Genomic DNA, 6,908 nt, shown 5'->3' with positions numbered 1-6,908 from the left:
CGTAAACTCGAACGTGAACGTGTAACTCTTCACCGGATGTTCTCTCGCCTTCAAAATCACCAACAAACTCGTAAAATAGCTCCAAGAACTCTTCAAAATCGGCTGGTGGCTTTCAGGTTATGTCAGGTTTAAGTTAAAGGTGTTTAAATAACGAAAACAAGGTCCGGCATTAAGCGAAAACGAAATTAATTAAGCCTAGTATTGCCTAGGCTGTGCGCTAAGGGCATTTAGCATCCCCCTTCGCGCGGCGCGGCGTGCTTCTCCATGGGGGCCGGTTTAGTTCGTTTTAGCTCGTTTTTCGCCCTTTTTAATCACGATCAAATCCCGGAACCTGCAAAACATAGAAATGTTAGTAGTATACAAATCTCGACTAAAAACGAAAAAAAAACTATTAAAATATTAAATAAAAATGAACAAGGGAAACATATATATTTAGCATTATATCAAGGTCGGAGGATCTGAAAGAACTGGTTATGAAGAAATTCTGTGCTGACGCCGAGGCTGAGAAGGCCGAGATAAAGTTCCTGAACTTGAAAACTGGGACGATGACACATCGTGAGTACACCACCGAGTTCAACCGAATGTATAGGTTGGTGCCCGAAATGGTCAACACGGAGGCTAAGAAAATCAAGTGTTATGGGAAGGGAATGCCGCAGAAAGTTCGTATACTAGTCAGGGCGAATAAACCTGCTACCTTTGACTCTGCTGTTGAACTCGCAGAGATGGTTTATGAGGACCTAGCTACGGACGATGTGGTGGTGGAGGAGAAGAAGGATAAGAAGTGGGTCGCTCCTGTTAAACGACCTGGTAACCCAGTTGTGGAACTCCAAGGATAAGAAGCAGAAACTATGGAAGAAGAGATCGTGTAATACCTGCGGAAAGATGCATGGTGGGGAGTGTAAGTGGGGTAGGAGTTCTGATGTTTGTAACAATTGTGGAAAGGCTCATGGTGGAGAATGCAGGATGGGGTCTAATGCATGTTATAAGTGTGGGAAGGTATGGCATTATGCCAATGAATGCAGTGCAAAGCCAACATGTTACAAATGTGGCAAGACAGGCCATATGGCGAGAGAATGCACCGATGGTGAGGCTGGAGGTAATGGGAAGAAGGATGCTGAACCAACAAGGCCAAAGACCAGAGCCTACATGCTGACCCAGGAACAAGCCAAGCAGATTCCAGATGTCGTCACAGGTACGTTTCTAGTAAACGGTATTTCCGCTTCAGTATTATTTGATTCAGGAGCGAACAAAAGTTTCGTGGCCACGCCCTTTACTAAATTAGCTAAAATGAAATGTTCCCGAATGTCTGAAACTTTTATAGCTGAAACCGCGAGTGACACTTCGGTTAAAATAATGAAAATGGTTAAGGACTGTAAGATAGAATTAGAGGGACATGAGTTCCCTGTTACCTTGTACGTAATGACCTTTGGAGGGTTCGATGTGGTTTTGGGAATGGATTGGTTGTCTGAGTACGAAGCTCAGATAGTATGTAAGAGTAGGATAATAAGATTAAAGTCCGTGGATAGTAGTGCGGCGACGGTTTATGGTGATAAGGAAAGTTCTGGGCTTAACGTCATTTCGATGATAAAATCCAAGGGATTGTTAAGGCGAGGGTGCAGTGCCTACCTGGCGTACGTTGTCAACGCTACGGCTGAGACAAAAGAATTGAAAGATGTTCCTATAGTGCGCGATTACCCAGAAGTATTCCCTGAGGATCCTCCGGGGTTTCCGCCGGAACGTGAGATAGAATTCCAGATAGATTTAGTACCAGGAGCCCAACCCATCGCAAAAGCACCTTACCGACTAGCACCGTCCGAGATGAAAGAATTAATGTCCCAACTGCAAGAACTCCTCGACAAAGGTTTCATAAGGCCAAGTGTTTCCCCGTGGGGCGCACCAGTGTTATTCGTGAAGAAGAAAGATGGAAGCATGCGAATGTGCATAGACTACCGCGAGTTGAATAAGCTAACGGTAAAGAATAGATACCCTTTGCCAAGGATTGATGATCTGTTTGACCAACTGCAAGGTTCAAGTTGGTTTTCACGAATAGATCTTAGATCAGGCTATCATCAGCTGAAGGTGAAGGAGGCAGACATCCCTAAGACAGCGTTCCGAACACGGTATGGACACTACGAGTTCCTCGTGATGTCATTCGGTCTAACAAATGCGCCTACAGCATTTATGGACATGATGAATAGGGTGTGTCGGCCAATGTTGGATAAGTCAGTTATTGTCTTCATCGATAATATATTGATTTATTCAAAGAACGAGACTGATCATGCTGAGCATTTGAGAGAGGTATTGGAGACTCTGAAAAAAGAGAAGCTGTACGCTAAGTTCTCAAAATGCGCGTTCTGGTTGCGAGAAGTGCAATTTTTAGGTCACGTGATAAATCCTGAAGGAATTATGGTGGACCCAGCTAAGATTGAAGCGATAACGAATTGGAAGACTCCACATAATCCGACTGATATACGAAGCTTCTTAGGGTTAGCTGGATACTATAGGAGATTCATCGAAGGTTTCTCCAAGATAGCCGCACCGTTGACCGGTATGACCTGAAAGTCGATAGTATTCAGTTGGGGTAAGTTTCAAGAAGAGGCTTTTGAGGAGTTAAAGAAGAGACTCACGCAAGCCCAATCCTTGACTTACCCGATGGTGACGAGGATTTGGTTGTTTGTACTGATGCTTCGCATCGTGGGTTAGATTGCGTGTTGATGCAACGAAGAAAGGTGATAGCTTACGCGTCTAGACAGTTGAAAGTCCATGAAAGTACTTATCCGACGCATGACTTAGAGCTAGCAGCAGTAGTACATGCTCTTAAGATTTGGAGACATTATCTGTATGGCACCAAGTGTACCATTTACACCGACCATAAGAACTTAAAATATTTCTTTGAACAAAAGAGCTGAACATGAGACAGAGAAGGTGGTTAGAGCTGATAAAAGACTACGACTGTGATATAAAGTACTAACCTGGTAAAGCTAATGTGGTCACGGATGCGCTAAGTCGTAAGAATGTGGAAGTCATTGCAACAGTAAAGTCGTACCAACTGATTATGAACTCAAGTCTTTTTGAAGAAATTATCAAAGCGCAGTCAGAGGTGTTAGTAGATGAAGGGTTAGTGAAGAAAGAGAGAGTTTACGGCCAGCAAGGTGAGTTGATGGAAAACACTCATCACATTAAGACTAGATTTGACCGTATGTGGATTTCGCGCCATGGAGATCTTAGAAGTCGAATCTTAGATGAAGCTCATAAGTCAAGATACTCGATTCATCCTGGAGCTACAAAGATGTACCAAGATTTGAAAAGAGACTACTGGTGGCCAGGAATGTGTTGGGTTTTAACAAGATTATCAAAGTGATAAAATCCCTATTTTACCAAAAACGCAGCGGATATAAAAGTTTTAAATCTTGTTAATATGATATGTATAAAACCAATTTTAAACATGCAAAACCCAAACCCGGATCCAAATACGAATTACACACTATCAAATACATACATGTCACTATAAGTCCATGCATGTTACTACTACCTTTCAATATGACAAAACCGGGTGAAAGAGATGATGATTGAAAGGTAAGAACTTGAATATGGAAGCTCCTCAAGCTAGCATACCCCAAGCTTCAACAACACACCACTTCTAGCTAGGATTTGCACTTGAAATTTTCTTCTTCTTTTCTTATGTTGGATGAAAATACCCAAGAGAGGAAGAGAGAAAAGTTTACTTGGAAATTATGCGTGTTATGAAAGAATGAAAGAGAAAGACTTGGTTTTATTCAAAGGCATCTTTCTCTCCACCAATAATAACCATTGCATGTCTCCACTCACCTTGCATGTCTCCACTCAAACATATAATAATATTACATTTGAAAGAGTATTATTCCTTTTCCTTTTTTTTATAAAGTTTTATATATATATATATTTATAAGTTTATAACTTATAACTTATAAAACTTATTATATGTTAAGATACATGCTTGGTTATTATTATTCACATATTGTTATTCAACCAACTTATATAACACTATGTAATGTTCTCTCATAAAACATAAATCATCCATATGATTTGTTTATTACACAAGTACATTTTATTTAGAAACCTCTTTCTAAATAACTCAAGTGTTAATATTCATTTGTTATGATCACATCATATGTAAATGAATATTATCGGTGTTTTTCTAGCTTGTTATTGGGTATGACCCGACTTGGATCATAACGTACTAGCCACATCAATTATAATATGTCTCTTGGGCAGATCGAGTCCAACAATCTCTCACTTGCACAAGATACATAGAAGATTGATGCAAGTAGCAAATACCGCCTAACTACGGTTTACTACCCCTAATACGCATGACGAAGTGCCATTCAATAACATCATCCCTTTCAAGTCCCATACTTGAAATGATTTTGGTGAAACTATCATTTATCCTTTTGTCACAAATGTCATGTTAAATCCAGAGACACAGAGTGATCATTCTCTGTTGATTTAACTTGTCAGGCCTTAGACATTTAACTCTCAACGAATAAGAGGGACAAATCCCATATTGACTACATACGTCTCTCACTATCACCTTGAACTATACTTGAGCTTAGCCTTATGTACTGACATATTTCAGAGCAGCGAAGAACTAAGTCAAAGCAAAATAGTCGATGAATATCAAGACCCAATATGTATCTCAGGTCGGAGGATACTATGAAGTTCGCCTTTACTCAATTTACTTATGATCACAAATCCCAAGGATTCCATGCAGTAAAATTGAGGGCGGGTCAGTCCAATATTTATCCCATAAATATCTATGAACCTTGGCAGCAACCCTTTGCTATATTCATATCTCATGAATATCTACCAAATCAAGTTCATAATAGTCTTACTTTCACATTTGTTCCCACAACTATGAACGACTACAGACGTTTAGAATAATACAAATTATTCACGGATTTAAACATAATAAATGGAACATAACTTAAGAACATGACCATATGATTGAGTTAAAATAAAATTGTTCCAATATCCAAATACAAATTTTGATTAAATCCAATCACTAGAATATCGAAGTCCTAAGGCGCAAGTATGACTCTCATGCTTCGGCCTTTCAAGGAGTTTCGTGAGTGGGTCCACAATGTTTTGATCAGTGTGAACTTTGAGAATACATATCTTTCCTTTTTCAACTTCATCCCTTATGTAGTTGAATCTCCACTCAATGTGCGTCGTCTTTTGATGAGCACGAGGTTCTTTGATTTGAGCAATTGCACCCTCGTTGTCACAAAAGATCTCTAGAGGGTCCTGAATTGTACGAACCACTCCTAGATCGGCAATGAACTTTCTAATCCATGCAGCTTCTTGAGCTGCCAGGGAGGCGGCGATGAATTCAGATTCAGTGGTGGATAAGGCTACCACATCTTGTTTTGCACTCTTCCATGAGACAGCACCACCATTGAGAACGAAAACATATCCCGATTGTGATCGAGAATCATCTAGATCAGTTTGGAAACTGGCATCAGTGTAACCCTTTACAACGAGTTCCTCCTCACCAGAGCCATATATTAGAAACATATCCTTAGTCATTCTAAGGTATTTCAATATGCTCTTAACAGCCATCCAATGGCTAGTTCCCGGATTTTGTTGGTATCGACTTGTCATGCTCAAGGCGCATGACACGTCCGGTCTAGTGCAAATCATGGCATACATGATGGATCCTATAGCAGATGCATATGGGATACCACTCATTTTGTCTTGCTCATCCTTTGAGCTTGGACATTTAGAAGCACTCAACATCGTTCCTCTTTGAATAGGTACCAAACCTTTCTTAGAGTTTTCCATCTTGAACCTTTTCAAGATCTTGTCTATGTATGCACTTTGATTCAAACCTATCAACCGCCTTGATCTATCCCTATAGATCCTTATTCCCAGAATATAAGTGGCTTCACCAAGATCCTTAATGGAAAAACAGCTTCCAAGCCAGGCTTTTACACCTTCCAAGGTTGGAATGTCATTTCCAAACAGTAATATGTCATCGACATATAATACCAGAAAGGTTATGATGCTCCCACTAGCTTTCTTATGCACACAAGCTTCATCAGTGTTTTTGATGAATCCAAATTTCTTAACTTCATCATCAAAACGGTGATTCCAACTTCTGGATGCTTGTTTCAATCCATAGATTTATTTCTTCAACTTGCATACTTTGTTAGGATGTTGTGGATCAACAAAACCTTCAGGCTGAACCATATAAACATCTTCATTAAGATGCCCATTTAGAAAAGCAGTTTTGATATCCATTTGTCATATCTCATAGTCATAATATGCGGCTATGGCAAACAATATCCTAATAGACTTTAGCATTGCTACGGGCGAGAAAGTTTCATCATAATCAACCCCTTGAGTTTGAGTGAAAACCTTTGCTACAAGTCTAGCTTTATAAGTATCCAAGTTTCCATGCATATCAGTTTTCTTCTTGAAAATCCACTTACTTCTAACGAGTTTGGAATTTAGAGGTGGAGCAACCAAGTCCCATACTTGATTGTCATGCATGGATTGCATCTCAACATTCATGGCTTCTAGCCATTTGTCACAATCAGATTGCGACATTGCATCTCGGTATGTGGTGGGTTCATCTGAATCTACCACGTAGCATCCATCCATGAAAAATCCATATCTTTCAGGTGGGGTGCTAACTCTACCAGATTTGCGAATGTTTTGTGTGTTTTGATCAACCATTTGATCATCCTCAACAACCTCTTGTTGATTGCTAGCGTCAACCAAACGTGTATCGGCTTGTAGTTCTCGATCCTCTTCGAGTTCTACAGTTCTATCAGTTCCTTCCATAAGGAACCTTCTTTCCAAGAACATAGCCTTTCGAGCTATAAACACTTTATGCTCGCTTGGATTGTAGAAATAATATCCCATCG

The sequence above is a fragment of the Bidens hawaiensis genome, unplaced genomic scaffold (assembly GCF_021521415.1).
Source record: "Bidens hawaiensis isolate Kalapana, Puna unplaced genomic scaffold, B.hawaiensis_p1.1 tig00023049_1, whole genome shotgun sequence".
NCBI classification, from domain to species: domain Eukaryota; kingdom Viridiplantae; phylum Streptophyta; class Magnoliopsida; order Asterales; family Asteraceae; genus Bidens; species Bidens hawaiensis.
Note: the sequence above shows the minus strand (reverse complement) of the source record.